The following is a 23,396-nucleotide window of genomic DNA, read 5'->3' as shown; positions in this document are numbered from 1 at the left end:
CCTTTTATATATCCATTCTATTTGGATTGTTTCCAATAGCTTTTGGCTATTACAAATAGTGTTGCTATGAGCATTGGTGTGAAGGTCTTTTGGTGAACATAAGTGCACATTTCTTTTGGCTGTGTTGCTAGGAGTGGGATTATGGTATCATAGGTTGTGTTTATTTATTTATTTTGATAGAGACTGTCAACTATCTTTCCAGAGGGGTTGTATAGGTCTCCAATTTTTGAAAGGGAATCTTCTGCAGCTTATAGTGTAGAAAACGGAGATCCAAATAAAGGCTGCACAGTAAGACTTGTTGACTGTCTCTCGGGTACTCAGGATCAGAAACACATGTGTTAAAGCCAGTTATCAGATAGGAAGTACTGTGGGGGAAGGTCTCAACTGAGAAACACTAGGAAAATCTAACTGAAGACACGAGGGCGCGGCATCCTGACTCTCATATCAGTGATAATGACGCAAGCTACAGAGAGGATTGCCTGTGTTCAGCGTCTTGGCCTAATTAACTGCGTGGTATATTAACTGAGTCCAACTATTGCACAGACTTAGGCCCAGGCCTGAGCTAGGGACCTCAGGGAGCTAATTTCCTGTCTCATCGCTGCATGGCTCTCTGTGACTGCAGCAGTTCGCTAACCATCACCGTAAGTGCACCGCGTACTTTCACATCTAGGAGTCCAGATAACCCCATTCCCTGAGAAAGAAGCAGGTTTCTCTCCACCTCGGTCTAAGACTTTGTTCCTCATATCCTTCCCACAGTATTGGCTGTGAGGACACATCCGTTCCCTTTTAGGTAAACTACCCACTGGGAGTGCTCTGGTTAGTTTACAGCCTGATGAAGAAATTATAGAAGTCTTCATAAGTACGTTTCTTAAAACGCGGGTTATTTAATATCATCATTGTTGTGGTATGAAAATGTTTTAATGAATTTAATTTTGAAATCAGTAGACAATAAGGGAAGTAGAAAATCCACTGTACACTTTTATCTGATATGTTACTTCCTATAAAGTTTTTTTGACTTCAGGGAGAGTAAACTGAGTCTGAGATAGGTGATGAGGGGTCTACACCTTCCTCAAATTAAGGGAGGATGCACGCTTCACATAGGGTAGCAGTTTGATGATATGTACACTATTCCTGCAGACTCACTCTCCTCTCTCTGCTCTGTCCTTGGCAGAGGAGGAAAAGCCAATATACTCCCTGTCTCACATGCATGGCTCTTTCCTACAGCAGGACTCATATAAGAAAACATTTCCCGCATCGCTAGGAAAGTTAGGGTGCAAATGTCATTTTGGTTAGTTTTGTGTCAGACTGGTTACTTCCATACTGGGAAAGTGACGTTTAAGGAATGAAGAAGGAGATGATAGTTGGGAGATTCAAGTGGCTCATTTGAACAGCCTAACTAATGGTTAATATACAGGCTTTGGCATCAGGAAGCTCTTGGTTTTAATTGGTGTTAATCCTGGCTCTTCCAGTTTCTAGTCGAATAAGTTCAGTAACTTGTTTAAATAGTTGGTAACTGTAGTAGTTTGCTTAACTAGTTGAGTAACTGTGTGAGGTAGTTTACTTGCCCTCTGAGTTTCCTTTCCCTGGCTGAGAGAATTTGATATGATACTGAGCATCAAGTAGTTACACTAAATGATATACCCAGGTAGTGGTGGTGGAGTGGTCTGCCCTATACGAACCTGTGAGGGGTGCAGTGCCTGAGGAGAATTTTAAAATAATAATACCTACTAAAAATTGGGTTATAATTTATTATCACTGTGTACCATAAATTCTAGACAATTTCAGTAACAAAGTACTCCACCCTGCCAGATAACCCCCTGCCATCATTTCTGCCACTTCTACCACTGAGCAGTTAGAAGATATCAGTCTCTCTTATAAGAGATACTAATACGTATATGTATTTTCTTGGAGTTCCAAGTGAGATTGGATGATAAGACAATCTCAGCCCTAGCTTTTCAGTGCTCTGTATGGGTATATAGAAATTAGGTTACAGAAGACCTCATATCTTTCTATGTGAAGATACGGACCACAGCTGTGGATTAATTCCTGAGTTTCGTCCATTCAAAAACTCCATAGAATAATTTAATGGCCAAAATAAGTTTAATTTAAAATTCTCTCTTGACAAAAACAGTCTGATGTCAGTAGTTACAATATTCCAAATCTTTCTTCTGAAGGAATAACATTGTTCATCTTCAATATTCCACTGATGACAGATGGATTGTACATCTCTCAGAGAAATAATCATCTCAAAAAAAGTATTCACTATTAAACAATTAAAATAAGTATTTGCTGAAGGTAACTTTGTATCTTTCTGTTTGAATGTGATTCAAAGTCATAATTAGCTCTGAGAGGAAGCAATGCAGTTATCACTCAGAGAAGTGTTCTCACATTAATCTTTTATTAGATAAAATATTCTTTCTATCCTTGCTTTTCACCCTGCAGATAGAATGTATTCAAATAGACCTTAATGCCTAACTTTCTTTCCTTTCATTTTCATGGATCTGGATTAAGATTGATGTTCATAGTTTTCCTGAGGAAAAAGTTTAACTTTTACTGTCTAATTTACTAAGTCCATTGCAGCTGCATAAATTCTACAGCACATCTAAAACGCCCATTTAGTTGATGCTTTCTCCCCCTTTGGTTACATGTGCAATGAATTGTGTAAAGAGTAAAAATCCCAATACCAAACGAAAAATCAAAAGTAATTTACTTTTTTTTTTTTGCTGTAGTACTCTTTTTCCTCTAGGCACTGAAGCGTAGGTATTACTCCTGCACTGTGGTGATGTAACATTATGTTTTCTAAACCTAAGTAGCTGTCTGGTGGTTTACTTGAAGACACAGGAGTTAGACTTTGTTCTTCTTGGTAACAGCAAAATGAAAATGAAAATGATTTAAAATCTCCAATGGACACTTGATTGTGAGAAATGAGAACCTCCAAGTTTTGTGCAGACATAGCAATTTTGATAGTTTATATTCATGTTATCAGAGATTATTTTTAGTTTCCAGCACTTAGCCTTTGGGCCATTTGAGACAAAGTTTTTTATTTGCCTAGACTGATCACCTTGAAGAAAAAAAATCCCCAGATTTGATAGGAAACCTCAAGTCTTCGATGATAATTTTAGTGACTTCAGTGCATTCTCAGGTGTAGGCTGAAAACCCTCTTTTCCGGCCCTATTCAGCTAGCTAAATGCCTGTTAGACTATACCACTAGAGGAGTGAGAATCTGAACTTGCTCTCCTGTTGTCAGCTAGTCTCACACGTTTATTTCAAAGTGAAAATTTGTCACTACTTTCCTATTTAATTCAATTTTTGATATCATTCTCTGTTTCTAGAGTAGAGATTGATTTTCATCTTTGGAATATTCTAACATAGAAAGACTAAAACATTTTGAATCAAGAGTTTTTACTTGTAGCTCTCAAATATTATTTAGTGGTACAAAGTGTTTTGGAAGTGCACAACCAGACCAAACCTTATCAATATATCTGAAACAAAAGCTGAGTTTTCCATACTACGTCTCCCCCTAAAGTTTCCTTAAAAATCTGGTAAGGATATAAGCATCAAGAGCAAAGTAACTCTGACTTTCTATGTTTTCTTTATATTATTTTTAAGAAGGAAGAAAGAGGTGGAGCCAATCATCCAATACATGACAATTTCTCAGAGGGAGAGCCTTAATGCTTGTGTTCCTAGATGTCACAGCTCTGTGGATAAAGGGAAAATATAGTACTGTTCCAGTCCTGATGGTGCCATACCCTGCATCCAGGATGACTATGAGAATGGTTAGGACATACAAATTTACTCTTACCTGTTCCCTACAAAATTCATATGGAGGCAAGTTGCATGCTTACTGTATCAAGCTAGAAGAAGGAAAAAGAGCATGGGAAGCATATATAGACGGGTTTGGGGTTTAGACTTGGCAGTGGTAAATATCACTTCTCTTTATATTTCATTGGCTAAAAAGGCATTAACAACTAAACCTAACTGCAGGGGAAACTGTAACATGTACTCCAGTTGTGAAGGCAAGAAGAAGAAAAACTAGATTTTCAAACTAGCTATTCTTTGCTATGGAGCACGAGGTAACTTCGAAAAGTTCATGTTAGCCTTCATGGGGACAAGAAACTATGGAAGGAAAAAGCAGGAGCTGGTAGTCCAGTTAGATGACTATTAAAGTAGTACAGCCAGAAAATGATGGCTCCTGGGACTAGAGAGATAAAAGTAGAGGTGGTGAGAAGCTGTTGGGCTCAGGATATGCTTTGAAGATAGAGTCAAGATGACCCTATCTTGCTGATGGACTAGATATGGGATGATAAGAAAAGAGAAAAATCAAAGGTTATCCTGTTGGCATTAGAAAGTGGTTAAAGGGTAGTGCCAATTTTTGAGATGAGAGAGACATGGGGATGGGCAGATTTGTTTTTTAGGTGTGAGAAATCAAGAATTCCCTTTTTGAACTTCCTACCAAATATTTAAATACCAAGAAGGTAGCTGTATAAATGAGTCTGAAACTAAGAGAAGAAGTAAGTGATGTTATTACACACGTGGACATCATCAGTATATACAGTCAAATTGGATAAGATTATTTTGATAGGAAATAACCATTTTAAGAGTAAGGGTTAGGGCACTGTAACATTAAGAGAAAGAGGAGTCAGCAAATATAATCAGTGAATGGGGAAATTTCCATACGAATTTGATTTTTTTTTGTGGTACGCGGGCCTCTCAGTGTTGTGGCCTCTCCCGTTGTGGAGCACGGGCTCCAGACGCGCAGGCTCAGCGGCCATGGCTCACGGGCCCAGCCGCTCTGCGGCATGTGAGATCCTCCCGGACCGGGGCACGAACCCGTGTCCCCTGCATCGGCAGGCGGACTCTCAACCACTGCACCACCAGGGAAGTCCTGAATTTGATATTTTTAAAGCTGAGTGAAGAAAGTTTTTCAAGAAGGAAAATATGTTCACTTTGTCAAATATTATTGTACTGGAGGATCAGACAAATCAAGGCAGAAGTGATCATTGGATTTAGCAAGATGCAGTCATTGTGACTACAACTAAAGGAATTTCAAAGTAGTGGTGGGATCAAAATGTTAAAGAGAAAATTGGAGCATACCTACAACTCTTTCAGGGATTCTTGCTATAAAGGGGAGTGGCTGATAAAAAGTATGAGGGCATCAGAGAGACTTTAAAAATAGGAAATATTATAGCATGTCTGTATGTTATTAGAACTGTAAAGAGAGTAGGAATTATGATGTGGGAGGAAGAGGAGATACATTCCTTGAATAGGTGAGAGAGTGTGGTCCAGTGCGCATTTTGAGGAACTGACCTTTGAAAATGGGCATGGACAGGACAAAAGTTGAAATAGTAGGTAAACAGAGTCTGTGGGTACAGAGTCTGTGGGTTCTTAGATGTAATGCTGGGAAAATAAGTCTTTTTCTTCTGATTGTGCCCTTTCGTTCAGATAAATAAGAAGGGAAGTCAAGAGCAAAGAGTGAGGAGGGATGGTTACCTATTGGAGGAGAGGAAAAGTTACCTGTAAGTGAAGAGACTTATGTACTACACAAGAGTTCTCCAAGTACTGAGTTCTCTGGGACATTATTAGTTATTGCTAAATACCTGTACACTCTCTTTAGTATCATGCATTCATTACTGGAGATGTGGGACAGAGTAATTCAATGCATGGATTTTGAAGGCTCTTTTGGATTGAAGATTGTATTAGCTGAATTTTCTTTTTTGCACCAACTCTTGCATTCTGCAACAGTACAGCAAGGATTTATTGCACCCAATTAAACGAAGACATCATTCTTGTCCTCAAGGAGGTGACAGTCTTATTCATTCCATTCACGGAGGTGAGGTGATCTTTAGGACTATTATTTCAGAGTTTTAAAAAGTAGTGAAAACAAATTGGTGCCTGCTATGATCTGAATGTGTCCCCCCCGCCAAATTTAGATGTTGACATCCTAGTGCTCAGTATGATAGTATTAGGAGGTACAGCCTTTATGAGGCTTTAGGAGGTGATTTCTGATTTCAGTGTGTTCAGTAGGTAGGTTGCTGAAGCATGTCCAGCTTCTCTAGCAACTGATGGCCCTCAGGTTCCCCTGGCTCTCCCCTTGTGCACCTTTATAGTGGAGTGTTTTCTTGAGACACCTCCTCATGAACAGCTTTCCTTGGAACCCTAGAAAGTAAGTTTTTGGTAAATTGCAGTTGCTGGATTTTCAGCAAGTTATACTAGTAAGAAACCACAGTGACTTCTCTGTCATCCAGCTGGATTTTCAGCAAGTTATACTAGTAAGAAACCACAGTGACTTCTCTGTCATCCAGCAAGCCATGGATGTGTCCTCTCTATTGAGGTCTGGATCTCAGCCATGGCGCAGCTGCTTCCTTGGGTGTTCAATCTCACCCTGAAGTCTGTTCCTTATATCTGCTATTCCTGTGTTCTTTAGAGTCCTCATGCTTGCTCCCCATTCCTTCCTAACTCCAACACCCTGCTATGGTCCATCCTTTATTTTAAACTTTTCCCCTTCACATTACTATGTAATTCCTATCTCCTGATTGGACACTACTGGATAGAATTATCTCCATTTTACAAATGAAACTGATGTCAGAAAGCAATATAAATTTGTGCAAAATCAGACAGGTAGCAAGTGAATAACTGGATCTGGATACAAGCGGTATGAATTCAGAGCCTATGCATATACCACTGTGCTAAACTGCCTTGTACAGGAAAATATAATGAATATACTGTGTTCTATGAAATAACCAGTTGAGTGATACAAAGCACCTTTTTAATTCTTAGCTTGGGGGTGACATCTAAGCCATTACATATGTATGTTAGAACTCTATGATTCCATAGATTTCCATCACATATATTCTGAACTTGCTTTGATTCCTTATCTTTTCAATGGAGAAGTAGTATTAAATCATTTAAAATCTTTACTTAGATATCAAGCCCCCCATTCATGTTAATTTCTCCACCTGTTGTCATCTCTGTTTTCATTATGTAAATAAATACTTTGTGGGAAAATTTTCTGTGCATGTATTATTTTCTGTACATATATCACTCAGTTATACAGGTAGCATGTAAATTTTGGAGTGTTTCCTCAAACCATACTTACAATTAACCATATAACTAGGTCATCAGTGGTAAAATCTTGGAACAAATAATGTGTTAATTGTGACTTTTTGACACATTATTATTCTGCATTTGTAGTATGAAATAAAGGCTAAATATTTAAAGGAATCAGAATGACAGGGTGAAAACTCAGATTAATTAGAGATGATGGTTATTGAGAGAGAGAGAGAGACAGACAGAGAATGATCCCTCCGTGTTAGGAACAAATAGTCTTGATTTCATCCTCAACCTTTCTGGAATTGTTTACTTGAAAAGGCAAAAACTCCATGAGACTTTGGGCTTTCTCTCTTTCCTAATACACTTTGCTCTTTATGTTTGGTTTCTCCAAAACACTGAAGAAATACTAAGCTAAATATTAAGAAATATTAAGTCAATTATCTCTCTCACTTTCAACAATAACAGCAAACAACCAAAAAAAAAAAAAAAAAAAAAGCAAGACATACACAAAAAATCAATAGGTTCATTCCTGTAATTTGTAACTTTGCATACCTCCTCAGGAAACTTACAGGTTTTTTTTTTTCAATGAAAACCAAAATATTGTAATTTGCTGGTTTGAAGAAGAGAAATGATTGAATTCTGAACTGTACCACAGAAGAGTATGAATCAGTAAGCCGAGTTCCCATCTGATAGCCAAGCGAACACTGCATCTTCTAGTGTGTAACCTGGCTCTGTAATTCATTATTGCTGCCATCATTATATCCTCAATGTGACAGCTTTAGTTTTCTGAAAAGGATTTAATTGGTTAAAAAACAAATCCCCTATCCATTTCCAAGGAGCAAGCACCTGTTTTGTTCTTTCTCTCAGAGGGGGAGGATGGAAGTCAAAGCAGGAGTGCTCATGGAGACATTTGAGGGCCCTGTAGAGTGGAGATGCACCTTTTTGACCTTTTCATCTGTCTTTTCATTCCTCAACAGAAAGATTCCACAATGACAACTGGGAAGCTTACATGAAGCAGAACTGAGTTCCTGTGGTTAGTTATATGCGATACCAGAAACAGAATTCCATGGTAAGTCAATCATCTTGAGTGTAGTATTTTTGAATATAATTTAAAGATCTCTTGGTTGCATTTATTTTTTGTTGGGTGTATATGTGTGTATTCTGAACATATGTTTACATATGGGTATAAAGTGTGTGTGTTATGCATTAGTTTATGTTTCCATAAACAGAAAATGCCTAAGGTGCGGTTCACTCATGGGTCACCTATATACTGGTTATTTTGATTTTTTTCTTAACCATACCCAAAGGATATTATTTTTATCCATTTCCCATGAGTAAACCCATGTAAGTGATGTGAGAGATTTTGTTTTACCCATATTCTATTTTTTCAGTTCATTTTAACTTCATTATTAAGATGAATTGTAATGATGTTTAAAACCCCAGAGGCAAAGTGGCTTCATTTGATTTCTTCTGGTAGATGGAAAAAAACTGTAGCTGTTCCTATCTTCTGTGAAATGTGCCCTGTGCTTACATTTTTAATGTGCCTTTCAAAATAGAGTTGATTTGGTTCTTTCTTTTAAAATATAAAACAATAAATACTTTATAAGGAAAGGGTAGTTTTTTTTTTCTTTTTTGGGGTATAAGCAAACTGAAACAGTAAAAATAATCTCACCCTATTAACCAGTTGAAAGCAAACAATACTGTTTTTAATAAGTTTGAGCTTCCAAAAAATATTTACCTCGGGTTGTAGCTTGTTAGGCATGTGCTGTCTCAGAAAGTTTTGTCTTGGAACATCATGAAGTCTGTCCTCTGCTAAGGCTTTTGTTCTCCCAAACGAAAAGAAGGGATACAAGTAACAAATACTATCTGGAATTTACTCAAAGGAATTCATTCAAACAGACATGTTATAGATGTATCATGTCATGATTTCTGGAGGAATTTCAGGTGCCCTCATGAAAAAATATGACACATTTTCATGCATTATCGCAGCTTTCTGTAATATAAACTTTAATTCATATGAAGAAAGGTGGCCGCTGTTTGCCAAGCTCCCTGTTCAGGCCTTAGGAACAGGAACAGAGTTATCTGGATATTACTCCCTGTATTACATAGAACTTGTCCTCTTCCGTTCATTTATGTAGCACACACTTATTGAGCACCTTCTCTGTACCTTGTATTGAAGGAGATAAAAACATGAATTAAGCACAGACCCTGCACTCAATGAACTTCAGGTCTAATGGGAGATATGGACAAGTGCATATTGTTTATATTCATGGAAGCAAAGAAGGAGAAGAAGAAGAAGAAGAAAAAGGAAGAGGAGGAGGAGGAGAGGTAAGTGTAGTGTGAAAGGAATGTAAGAGTTTGTAGGATCTCTTGGGAGGGGAACTTAAAGACCGTTTCTTCTCTGCAGATGGCACTGAATACTGCGTGGGATGATTTTTTCTGTGATAGAGTTTAATCTCACCTGAATTTTAGGGAACAGAGGCATTTTTGATTGCTGCTGTTTCTTCATCTTTCCTCTCTCTAGGCCTGTGACTTTTATGAACTAAAGGGGCCCCTCACCCACCCTTTTGGTAATAATCTCAAGCCTGCCTTGCCAGCCTAATTATTAGCAAATTGCTCTTGCTAGATCAATGGGCATGCTCTCAAGTCTAATAAGAATGAAAAAAGTGTTCAAAGCTGAGATATTTTTAGTCTTACAGAGAGATTGATTTTCTGTGAGATTCTGAATTAACTTAAAAAAATTCTTTTAAATTCTGGCTAACGTTTCAGGTTTGAAGCTCACCATATGAAGGAATGTCCTTCTCCAGCTAACTTCTCATCATTTCTCATGGTTGGGAACTCATTCATGGTTTCTTAGTAAATGTAACATCCTGATGTTATCAGCTTTTACTATATTTTTTGAAAAGTGCAACTCAGATATGTATCATGTATCATGATTCTGTAGGCTGGCTAGATGTTTTGGGATGTAATAGATCACACTAGAATGGCCTCACTAAGATGCTTGGGAACTCAGCCAGAGAAGCTGTGATGGCTGGGATCTCTTCCCATGGCTTCTCATTATTTGGAGGCGGTATGGGTCCCATAGCATGCGAGAAAGGACAAGCCCCACTGCACACTTTTGAAGATTCTGCTTCTGGCATATTGGCTAGTGTCCAATTAACTGAAGCAAGGCATAAGACCATACTCAGATTCAAGAGTTGGAGAAGAAGACTGCATCTCTTGACAGGAGAGGTGGCAAAGTCACACTGCAAAAGGCCATGCATACTAGGAACAAATATGAGACCATTACCACTACACTTTGCTACTCCAATTCACCCCTGGAGGCCAGCAGGAGGTAGACTCACAAGAGGAAGATATTAGGGGATAGACATTCTTGTACCTTAAAGGGCTCCAAGTGTAGATGGAATTCCCTTCCATTGCAAGTTTCATCAGCCTGCAGTTCATTACCCCTTGAAGGTTTTAGAAACTGTACTAGACTAGATGTTGACAGGAACACTCATGGCCAAGAGGGAGGCTCCAAAGCCAGAGTGGAGCTTATTACAGAAAAAAAAAAAAAAAGGGCACAGGATAAGATGAGCGGACAGAAGTTGATTTTATTCTGACACTATTCCCAGCAATGAGTTAGAGAGCCCAGAGCAAGTCTGGATCCTTAGCCTCACTGGAACAAACGGCAGAGGGTTTTTTTTTTTGTTTTTTTTTTGCGGTACGCGGGCCTCTCACTGTTGTGGCCTCTCCTGTTGCGGAGCACAGGCTCTGGATGCGCAGGCTCAGCAGCCATGGCTCATGGGCCCAGCCGCTCCGCGGCATGTGGGATCTTCCTGGACCTGGGCACGAACCTGCGTCCCCTGCATCGGCAGGCGGACTCTCAGCCACTGCGCCACCAGGGAAGCCCACGGCAGAGGGTTTTAAACCCTGAGGGTGAGCTAGTGGAAAAGTACTGGATGATGTGAGAGAACAGGTTGATCACCAGGGTTTGTGAGCGCATTTAGTTGTTCCTGAGTTTGCAAATTTTTTTTTCTGTGATTAGTCAACCTGTGTTTGCTAATTGGCACCCATGGAAGTTCAACCTACCCTCCACAGAAACTGGGAGAGTGGGACACTTTATCTTTCACTGTTTACTTTTCAAAATGATTCCTAGGTCCTTGAGAAAAACATTTCCTGGGTTGTAAGACTGACAAGAGTATGGGAGAAGATTTACATACAATTCAAAGGGGGCAGAGAAAGGATTTACAATGACAAGTTTTCTAAAATAAATGCTCTAAGAAAAGGGAAGTCAGGGACCTAGTGTCAGGAAGAAGCCCTGTTTAATCAGGCTGAGGGGATGGTTAAGATAATCTTGATTAAGCTGTGAAGAAGCAAAATACCCTGTTTTATACCTCTGCACAGGGTTGCCTGAGCGAAACATCTTCTTCACATAATCACTGTCAGAGAGGAGAATATTTTAACCAGTTTAATATTTTAATAACTGTTCAAAAAGTTTTTAAGGATTCTTAGGGGAAAAAAAATCTCTGTTTCTATGTATAATTCATTTCCTTTTCTTTTTTTAAATTTTTTATTGGGGTATAACTGATTTATAATGTTGAGTTATTTTCAGGTATACAGCAAAGTGAATCTGTTATACAAATACATATATCCACTCTTTTTTAGATTATTTTCCCATATAGGCCATTACAGAGTATTGAGTCGAGTTCCCTGTGCTATACAGTAGGTCCTTATTAGTTATCTATTCTATATATAGTAATGTGTATGTGTCAATCCCAGTCTTCCAATTTATCCCTCTTTCTGCTTCCCACTCCAGTAACCATAAGTTTATTTTCTACAACTGTAACTCTATTTCTGTTTTGTAGATAAGTTCATTGGTAGCTTTTTTTTAGATTACTCATATAAGAAAGATCATATACTTGTCTTTCTCTGTCTTACTTCACTCAGTATGAGATTCTATGCTATTTTCTAATGAATAGTCAATGTCTCTCACCTGAATATTTCTCTGGGTCTCTATGCATCTCTGACACAGTGATGTATCTATAGTGGGTATCATTTACTGAAATACCCATTAATGGCCAGGTAGCTGACATGTGCTCTATAGAAGAGGAAAATGAGGTTTAGAGACATTAGATGATTTGCCTAAAGTTTTATAGATCAGTACAACAAAGATGGGATTTCGACCAAAGTGTGTTTGACCACAATGCCTAGGCTCCAAGAACTTCTCTAACAAGCCACTCTCAGTGTGAAATCTGGCCCTGGGTTACTTTGAGGGATGCCCAAACTCTGTCTTAAATATTCTTTAACTTCCTGTTTCTTTCTTATTTTCACCACAGTCTGGCATCCATCCTTCCAAAACAGTTACCCTTATGCCTCCTGGCCTATGAAAACCAGATCTCAGGTAAGGTCCTGTTGTCTACCTTGCAAAGGTATTGGATTGGGTATCTTTTTAATTGGGAAATGAAATGTTGATGTCCTATGAAGGAAAATTTAATCACCAGTAAAGTGGGTGAGGAAAGCATTGTTTTTGTTTGTTTACTTTCCTTGTTTGTTTTTAAACTAGTGGGGTGAGGAGGAGAGGGGAGAAGGTACCCTATCCACGGTGACCGAAGACAGCTCAGCACACCCAGCAGAGTGTAAAGCTATATATAGCCTTGCTAAGCTAGTACAAGATGTTCTATAGGAAACATTCATATGCTCTGAGGAGTTGCATTTCCTTCTTTTTTTTTTTTTTAACATCTTTATTGGAGTATAATTGCTTTACAATGGTGTGTTAGTTTCTGCTTTATAACAAAATGAATCAGCTATACATACACATATATCCCCATATCTCCTCCCTCTTGCGCAAGAGGGAGAAGTTGCATTTCTATCAGTAGGAGAATATTAGTTTTTTTTTAACTGTCTTGATGCGAGGAGATTTCTCAATTAATTAAAAGTTTCACGAGTACTGTTTTCTTCTAGTTGAAGTTGATGTCCCATCCAGTCTTAATGTTGTTAGTAGCAGGTCTATTCTTAAAACTATCCCTAAAAAATAATTAGCCACCTCACCAGAAACTGCTAGAACGTTCCCTCACTTTCTAGAAATTCTGTTTCATGTCATTCTTGTTTGGAACTTACCAGGCAATTAACAGTTTGCTAGCTCCTGCCAGTGGTGGAAAGAAGGAACAGTGAACATGGATGTAAATATCACACTCATTTGTTTCAGGAATGGTAAAGCCAAGACTTAATTTGATAGTTAGGACAGGGAAGGAAACAAGATCCTTCTCCCCTCCTTTGATGCCCCCACATTTTATTTCTGAAATAAATACCCCATAAATATTAGGCCAGGAAATAGGGTAATAAAATGGTTCAATTTTATAAATGATGATATGTAGGAAGCATGATAGAACTGGTGACTTCCTTCTAAGTTTTGGTTAAAACATTGGAAGCTTCGCTGCCCAGGAGGCAGAGATGTTGGCTTTGCCCTAATTATCTCAACTGGTAAGTCTGTTTGGCCCCCAGGAAGCTGGCCAGATAATATAGAATGCAGACATTGCTCAGCTCAAACTGAGAAAACTGCTTTCCAACGCTTTTTTGGAAGGCAGAGGCTGACGGACTCATCACCATTTTAGCCTCCTTCTTACCGTGATCCCAAATCAAGACCCCAGCCATAAACATCATCCATCTGGCACCTTCCAGGATTAAAAAAAAAAAAACAATAGTTCCACATCTGTGAAGATTCTGGTTACAATGAGCTGCAAGTCATTCAGTAGCTTTGCTTTGGGGACCTCACAAGACAGAGAAGTGGCTCAGAAGATGCTATTTTTAGAGTTCATCTCACTCATCATCTAGGCTGTGGTAAGAAAATTGTGATTAGAAATGCTCCAGAGAAGCAAAAAGGGGCATTCACTCATCTTTGGACGTTTCAGAACTCAAATTCTGTTTCCTGCAAGTTGCTGAATGCTTTCTAACTGGTCTTTGTGGGGATATCACCAGGGAAAGGGAAATGAGACAGGCACTCATAAGTCATTATTTCTGAAGAATGTCTGCTCATATAATCCCTTTTGGTCTGGGCACCATATCTCAGACTCACAGCCCTCCGTGGCAGGTGGGGCAGTAAGGCATTAACTCTTGGACAGGAGACTTGCTTCATACGTGATTCCTTCAAAACAGTGGGTTATAGGAAACTGTGTCCAGGATGAATTAACTCCTACTTTGGGGTGTATGGAGGTACAGAAAGTGGTATGAAATTGTGAGGACAAGGGGAGGGGGAGGGGTAAACTGGGAGGAAGTGAGAGAGTGGCATTGACATATATACACTACCAAATGTAAAGTAGATAGCTAGTGGGAAGCAGCCGCATAGCACAGGGAGATCAGCTCGGTGCTTTGTGACCACCTAGAGTGGTGGGATAGGGAGGGTGGGAGGGAGATGCAAGAGGGAAGAGATATGGGGTTATATGTATATGTATAGCTGATTCACTTTGTTATAAAGCAGAAACTAACACACCATTGTAAAGCAATTATACTCCAATAAAGATGTAAAAAAAAAAAAAAAAGAAAAAGAAAAAGAAAGCAAACTCCAGACCTACAGCAATGTATCATTCTTATTAGGTTACGAGAGCCTCCCAAAATCCCCAACTAAATTGTTGATTGTTACAGACCATCATAACAACAGGAGAGGGAGTTTCACTGAAGAACCAAATATTTAACCTGCCAACACATTTATTTTACATTAGCTGCTAACACTTTTCCCCATGATATGTTGATACAATCCATCTGCATAAAGGACATAACAGTATAATTGATGGCCTCAACATTGTAATCAGGTCAGTAAACTGCCTGATTTACTGACACTACTTGTCAAATTGTCACATACTAGGTAAAGGCGGGGGTCAGGAAACATGTTTTTACTAACTAAAAATGCTATTTGCCAATACAAAGAAACAACCATTATAACTTGCTTTTCATTGCCCTTTATGGCATATAGTTTAATCTGCATGATTTCTGCATTAATAGGCAAAAATATTTAACTGTTTGTGGGCAAATAAGGAAGCCTCCATTCTCTATAGGAGGGATTAGAGGAATGGTCTAACAAAGGGGGTGTAACTAGGTACCTGACCTGAAGAAAAAGGTTCAGTTAGGCCTTTGAAGAGTTAATGGAGAATCCATTTCTGTGGCAGTGGCTGAGATTGTAGCTAGGTCTCTTTGCTGTGATCCAAGCAGTAAGAAACATAGAAATGCAGCAGGATGGGGCTTTCTTCCAACCACTGTCTTTCTTCCATACATGCACACACCCACTAACATGCAACTACAATGCTTTTTGGCATAGACAACATCCCCCTTATCTAATATACTTAACCAGAGAAAGGATATTATTTTGTAAGAGCAACTTTTGTAATATAGAGGCTACATGACTCACCATGATCCAACACTTTATCTTCTATCAAAGTAGGTCCCTTTCAGAAAGATATAACTTAGAAAATCATGTTTTATATTCCTATGTGGACTTTTTAGTGACAAAGTTAATTTTACCCATGAGACTTATTTTGTGAATATGTTTTTATGTACAATCATTTTCTAAATGTACTGGATTTAGCATGGCTGAGGTAATATGACTATCTTATCAAAGAAATAGACTTTTGTCATGCAAAGCATTCCTTTGGGATCGATGACTTTCAAGTATCCTTAATTATTGCAAGGACTCGATACACATTCTCTTTTAGATAACCTTTCATCTCCCTACCAAGATGCTTACTTGTACTTACATCCATCTGACAGATTTTCATCCAGTTCTTAAAAATAAGGACCTCTCTTCTTATCCCAGCTTATTTCTTCATCAGTTCCCTTAAATCCATCTCCTTCCTCATCCATACAAGACATTACATTTACAAACATTTCTCTCTCCCACATCATGAAATTATCTTCTGTACTGGCTCATTTTCCTCCTCTTTTAGGAGACTCAAATGTATCCCATTCTCAAACTACCTATCTTGACACTGTTTCCTACCTGACACTGTATAAACTCTCATCTCACGTAATTTCTTACTCTGTCTTTATTCCTCTCTTCCTATAATATTAACTGTATTATTTACCTTTTACTCCTAAATTTGCTGTGATTTGCTTTTAGCCTCCCACACTCTTTGAAAACTGCTTTTGAAGATTATGAACTAACATCTAATTGCCAATTCCAGTGAACATTTTCCAATTTGCAGCTTCCAGGCTTCTCTTGTGCATGCTTGCCTGCTCTGTGGGCTTGGTGTTGTACTCCCAGTTGCCTTCCTCTGCCTGTGACTATTTATGCTCCTCCCAATTTTTCAAGTGTTGGTGAAGCCCAGGCTTCTGACTTTTGCCCAATGTCCTTCTAATTTTACATATTCTCCTTTAGTGGTATCATCTAGCTCCAGCCCTTTCCTCCATGGCTCCCAGTGCATATCTTTAGGCTATGGTTTTCTTTAAGTTGCTCTAGGTAAGCTTGCTGGACATTTAGATGTCCCACACACTCCATAAACTCAATATGTCCCAAACTAAACTTATTAATCCCTCCAACTAGAATTTAGAATCACTATTCCCCCAGCATTTTTTTTACAAATTCATAAGTACCAAAATTTATAAAGAATAATTTAGCAATTGCTATCATATCTGAGTGGTAGAACGACACGTTTTTGGTCCAGGTTCAGGGGCAGGACAGTGTTATCTGCATTCCCAGTTTTATATAAGAAGACTAGATCTCATTTCCTACTATATTCAAAGAAGCCCTACAACTCCTGACTTTGGATAGATATAAAACCCCAGCCTTTAATTAAGGACTGTCTTTTCTAGTTCCTTCTTTGTCCTAGCTTTCTCTTATTACCTCCCTCAAACCTCATCCCAAACTTCATGAACAGCAATCTGGCTCCTGCAGATTTTTAAAAAATTAAATGTAGTTAACCAGAATGCTGTGTATTTGCAGTGTTTGTGTACGAAGAACTGATGGGGAATAGAGGGAGGTATTTTTGTATCTGCTTTGCTTGAATTCTTACTTTACATGGAAACACCAACAGGCATCACTGAGTTCCAGACAGACTTCCCTGACTTCATTATGCAGTCGTCATCCTACGTTCTTACAGTAACAGAGTTAATTTTTAATTAGTCATCAGAGTAGTAACTGGCATGAAGTAGCCTACAGGCCTGAAAAGCAAAAAATGACTAACAGCCATCATATCTTTGAAATATTAACTAATCCATTAATTTTACCTGTTAAAATCAACTTTATTGAAGAATAATATTTATATTCAACAAAATGAACCTATTTTAAGTATGGAGTTCAGTGAGTTTTTAACTCACTGGATCCCCATACTAATTAAAAGGAATATTTTTACCACACCCCAAATTTCTCTCATGCTCTGTATTAATTTGCTAGGATTGCCATAACAAAGCATTACCAGCTGGGTGGCTTAAACAACAGATGTATTGTTTCACAGTTTTGGTGGCTAGAAGTCTGAGATAAGGTGGTGGAAGGGTTGGCTCCTTCTAAGGGTTGTGAGGAAGAATTCATTCCTTGTCTCTGTCCTAGCTTCTGTTGGCTTACTGGCAATCTTTGGTGTTTTTTGGTTTGTTGATGAATCACCTGATCTCTGCCTTAATCTTCACATGGCATTCTCTCTGTGTGCCTGTATGTCTCTGTGTCCTAGTTTCCCTGTTTTATAAGGACATGGGTCATATTGCATAAGAGCCTAATGGTCTCATCTTAACTTGACAATATTTACAAAGACCTTATTTCCAAATAAGGTCATGTTCTGATGCACTGGAGTTAAAAAGCTAAACATATCTTTTACCACCACTCTCCTTTTCCTGAGAGAATTCCCCAGTATACCATGTGAAAAAGAATCCCTGTTGAGTGATAGAAATGTTCAAGCAGAGTCAGGAGGCACTATTAATTGCATGAACAGGTGGTTCAAATTTCCACATCACCCGTCTCAAAAAACATTTATGGTTTCTGTGTGGTTTCCTTCAACAACCAACAGAGTTCAATATGTAACTACTAGGCAAGAGTGAATCATCACTGCATTAAACCTTCTCACAGGTGGTCATGAAGAAAAGTTAATAAATCTTCCCAGTGGGCAGAGCTGCAAGCCAGGTACTTGGATGTTCATGCTGTATAAATAAAGAACTGGGCTAAGCTATGTTTATACATGGACTTCTGTGCCATGGTAAATAGTTTGGTTATTCAGGAATATTGTAAGAGCAAGATTAGACACCCAGAAACAAGTTTAAGGAAGAGATACGTGGATAGACTTTCTGCCCATGTGGAATGGGCAGAAATACTGAAAATATTTGTGCCTCATGTCCTACTAGCAGGTACCTCAGAGGAGTCACTAAATATCAGCTGCATAAGATGACTCATTTTGTGGATATTAGCCAGTCTTTTTCCTTGGTTATCCTAGTACTTAGACAATGGGCCTGTGAACAGAGTAGTGATAATGGCTGCCTATCACTAAAGCTGATGATATCTGACTGCCCTCCTGCCAGCAGAGATCGACACTAAGCCCTTGATTTAATATCAGCCCTCAGAAACACCAGGTATCTACTTAGGGGAAGGATGATTATACCAGACCCATTCAACCCTGGAATTGTCGATCCACATCCCATATCTCATATATGGGTTTGCTTTCTCTATCTGCAGTGCCTTTGCCAACAGTATTCTTTGAGGGCTTTGAATGCCTGAGTTACCAACATCTTATCTGCATAACTTTGCCTCAGACCACAGGATACTTTTTCTCATAAAGGAGGTATGACTATGGCTGCATGACCACCCATGGGGTCCCCTGTTACTGCCTTGTCTACATCATGTGGAAAAAACTTGCCAAGTAGGATGATAGAATGGCTTATTAAGAGCTCAGTTAAGGAACCAGCTTGAGTATCACATCCTGAAAGGTACAGGACCTATCCTCAAGGATGCAGTTTGTACACTGAATATTTTTTACTATGTACGCAATAGCTAAACTACATGGATTTGGGAACTATGTGTGGAAGTAGGATTGGCTCTCTCACTGTCTCTTCCAGTGACTCGCTTGGGAAATTTGTTGCTCATCTATGCAAACTTACGATCTGCTAGATTAAAAGTCCTCATTCTCAGGGCTGGTGAAGTCATGCTTTGACAAAGGTATATAGTAGTGGATCCATTAAGCCTGAAGCTATGACTCCCACTTGAACATTTTGGGATCCTTGTGCTATTGAACCAGTAAAAAAGGAATTACCCTACTGGTAATTTCGATGAGCTTTATCATTATGTCCCAGTGAGGATCTAGGGTTACCACTACACAAATGAGGACAGAAAGAAGTAGGTCTAAAATCCAGGAAACTCACCAAGTCATCTTTTGATACCTTTAAACTCAATGATAATCACACATTGAAAATTGTAGCAGCAGTAGTCCCAAGGTAAAGCACCTGAGGACTCTGAAGCCTCAGGATTGAAGGTCTGGGTCACCTTGCCAGGCAAGCAAATTAGATCAACTGCTGATCAAATCCAGTGCTAATTAAGGGTAAGACAATCCAGAATAAATAATGAAATAGTTAAGTTAAATGATTGCACATATCCTCTTGTTTTGTGCTCTGATTTTGGGGTGAGTATGGGCTAAGACTCTTAGGAATTGATGAAACCTATAGAGGGTGAGGCTAATGGGATTCACTTTCTCTTCATTCTTATCCATTTCCCCTCCATCATTCTTCTTTTGTTCCTTTTTGTGAACTTTTCTTTTAGAGTCTATGCTAGTCTGCATCCAGTGCCAGCTCCTTAGATCAGGGTTGACAGATTATTTGGAAAGCATTCTGAATCTTTGTAAATTTTTTAACTTATAAAATACATCAGGCATATAGAGAAGTATAAAGAATAATATTGCAAACATCCATTATACCCACCAAATAAAATGTTGCAGATTCAGTTGAAGCCATTTCTAAATGCTTCTCCGAACCACTGTGTGCTCCCCTCAGAGACAACTACCCTGCTGAAACTGGTATATATATCTCCATACACATGTTTTCACAAATAGTATGTAGCTTTATGTGTTTTGAAAATTAAATTATATCACATGGTATATATTTTTCTCTGTAATATATTTTTTATTCAACATGTTTTTGAGATATATTTTTGTTGATTAGCCTAGATTTTTTTAAAGTCCAGAGGTTGGTGGGTTTTTTTGTGTTTTTTTTTGACCATTACCTTAATTGTCAGTGTTCTAAAGTCATCAACTCTTCATGTAACTCTAGAATGTTTCATTCTCATTAGCAGAGCTCCTTGTAATTCTGGAACAAAAGAGACTCACTTTATTCCAATCTAAGACATGCATCAGAAAATGAATGACTGATACGGAAGAATGACGTGTTTTCTCTACCATGCAGTATTGCGGTGCCGGGGTTCAGGAAAATTCGTGTGAATTTCAGCTTTTCAAAAAAATAATTCCAGATTGAGGCCCAGAAAAATTAACAGAAGTTATTGGCTCTCTTATCCAATTCCTTGCCAATAATTATTGAAGATAAATTAGTTCTGCTTGCTCTTGTCTTCTTTTTCCAAGAGATTTTTCCATTCTCACTGCTAGAAAATATATTAGGAAGCAATAAGAAAAAAACCAAAGGATGAACAAAGCTTCATTGGGTAACTGGGAAATAACTCTAAAATTCTTACAGAGAGCTACCACAGTGAACAAAAAGAATAAATAAACCACAACTAACATAAAAAACAGCACCTCTATTAAACATAACTATACCATGGAGCTATTGTGCTATACACTTTCTTTCCTCTTAAAAGAAATTTATGTTAAAACAGAGTTTTAGAAGTCTAACAAAGTCCTTATAAACACAACTGCTCTCCAGAAATTTAGAATCCATGTCAATTTTTGAAGTTTTAGTTTTTGTTCTGTAGCTTAGTACCAAAAGCATCCTCTATACCGGCTCTCACGACCTTTATTAGTCTTCCAAGGAAGTCTCTGTTTTGGGGGCCTCAGAGCAAGTGGTAACTGGTAATGCTACTTCTCTAGTTTATAGCCCATTGCCCTTCTAGTAAAAATGGTCAGACATTATCAAATACACTTAGTTCTATTAAGTCATATAGCAATGAACAATACAACCAGGACAAATTCAGATGTAAACAAAAGTAGTATAAAAGAAACTAATAGAGTTTTATGGAGCTCAGCTTGTTTATTTTATTTAGGTACTATTGCACAAATGATGACAAAAAAACATTCTTAACTTTGAATGAATTGGACTCTGGGAGTTGGAACATTGTTAATGTCATATGAAGACTGTATTCACTTTATGTTTAGGTGTGTAGGGGTCAGCTATCCTATATTGTTTAGTACATAGATCTCCAGATTAAGAGTAGTTGCAAAGATCTGCATTTGGACATGATGTAAGTCATGAGATCCTTTCTATATTGGCTTCTTTCATTTAGTAATATGCATTTAAGTTTCTTCCATCTCTTTCTATGTCTTGATAGCTCATTTCTTTTTAGCACTGAATAATATTCCATTGTCTGGATGCAACACAGTTTATTTATCTCTCCACCTACTGAAAACATCTTGGTTGCTTCCAAGTTTTGGCAATTATGAATAATCTGCTGTAAACGTCTGTGTGCAGGTTTTTGTGAACGTGAATTTTCAGTTCCTTTGGATAAATACCAAAAAGCATAACTGCAGGATCTTATGGGAAGAGTATATTTAGTTTTGTTAGAAACCACCAAACTGTCTTCCAGAATGGCTGTACCATTTTCCATTCTCATCAGCGATGAACGAGAGTTCTGTTGCTCTACATCGTCACTAGAATTTGGGCTTGTCCAGTGTTCTGGATTTTGGCCATTCTAGTAGGTATATAGTTATATCTCATTGTTTTAATTTTCATTTCCCTGATGACATAGGATATGGAGAATCTTTCATATGCTTGTTTGCCATCTGTATATCTTTTTTCAACTATATTTTTATCTTGAAAAGCATCCTTGTATTTTAAAGCTACTGACCTAGGCATATTTAAAATGACTAAGCTAGGTAATACTACTTAGATATTAGAGTTAGTGCCCACGATTCAGTTACTTAATTCATGGGTCAGAAAGGTGTTAGTGTTAGAGAGATGAGACCAGCAGTGGGTGTGGAGAACAGTTGATCGTGTACCTGGGACATGCCAAGTCCTTTGACACAGTGGTAGGCTGCAGGCTTTTTGTTACCTCATTCCTCCTGGGAGGGGGTCTCTTGGCCATATGGAGGAAAGGGATAAAAATCCCGCTAGAAAACAGGATTAGGACATTTTGAAGAAGACCATCACTACTAACATGGGAAATGCTCATTTTCTGCCATAGAAAATTTCACTTCGAAGTTGCTAAAGACTCCATCAGTGATGTATAGGCTCTGAAGGGCCTACCCTTGCCCCTCAGAACCGAATGTTAAGAGCTTGGATCCTGACAGTGATGCCAGTGGAAGGTGGGGAGCAGAAAGTACACATAAATTCTGGAGAGGGAGAGAGACTAAGAAGGAGCAGAGATTCATAAATTTCCAGCTGAGATTGAATTTAATGAGCTGAAAGATGATTTGACTGAAAAAGTAAAGAAAAATTTGCACCAACCTCTGAACTCTAAGATTTTAGTATCATCTAGTAACATTATGATAGAGTAATATTTTCAAAATGTTAACTGACATTCCTCCTCCCTTTCAAGCAGATAATAGCCTACACACATTGCCACAGGGAAGAAATGCAGAGCAGAAAGCCCATCAATTTTAAGTTTCTCTCTGAATTGTAGGTTTAAAAATCCTTGGGCTTTAAGGTAACATGGACAAAAATATTCTCAATAAATCTGTACTAGAGAGCCAAAAGTTTAAGGAAAATGGGTCTTCTCCTGGAGATTTAAAAATAAATTCCCAGTTAAAGGAAAGAAAGAACTAGAGGGGAACTGTTGAGACAAGAGATCTGGGTGGGTCCCAAAGAGGTGTTCTGGTAGTCACTAGAGCTGTTCATCCCAGGTATCCCATTATATCCAGTCTCTAATTCCATCCAATATATCGCCCCTACTCGAGGAAATACAGTAGGATTGCATTTCTCAGTCCTCTTCAAATTGCACGTGGCCGTATGACTTACACTGACAACTGCAGTGGGAGTGGGAGTGATATGTGTAACTTTAAGAGCCACGGTGTGACTTGCCACCTTCCCTTCCCACTGGAGTGGTTTTTGTGGGAGCATACCTTAAGATGAAGCCTCCATCAGCCTGAGTCCCTGAGTGAGTACAGGAACAGAGCTTCCCTAACAACCTGCGTGGGACACAGAATGATTGAGAAGCTGACATCTGTTGTGTTGAGCAGTTGAGGTTTGGGAGGTGTGTGTGTGTGTGTGTGTGTGTGTGTGTGTGTGTGTGTGTGTGTGTGTGTGTG

At 38.6% G+C, this 23,396-nt stretch overlaps 1 long non-coding RNA gene across 1 annotated transcript in view; it reads left to right on the top strand.

The window, feature by feature from the left end:
• Positions 1 to 3,705: 3,705 nt before the first annotated feature.
• LOC307051375 overlaps positions 3,706 to 23,396 on the top strand; it is a 59,197-nt gene continuing 39,506 nt past the window's right edge. The window contains exons 1-4 of the long non-coding RNA XR_013810823.1: positions 3,706 to 3,776; positions 8,028 to 8,119; positions 9,230 to 9,378; positions 12,369 to 12,433. This is a non-coding gene — a long non-coding RNA (uncharacterized lncRNA). The remainder of the gene's footprint in view (positions 3,777 to 8,027; positions 8,120 to 9,229; positions 9,379 to 12,368; positions 12,434 to 23,396) is intronic.

This window comes from Hyperoodon ampullatus (genome assembly GCF_949752795.1).
Source record: "Hyperoodon ampullatus genome assembly, chromosome: 4".
NCBI classification, from domain to species: Eukaryota; Metazoa; Chordata; class Mammalia; order Artiodactyla; family Ziphiidae; genus Hyperoodon; species Hyperoodon ampullatus.
Note: the sequence above shows the minus strand (reverse complement) of the source record. Positions and strands in the feature narration are given on the sequence as shown.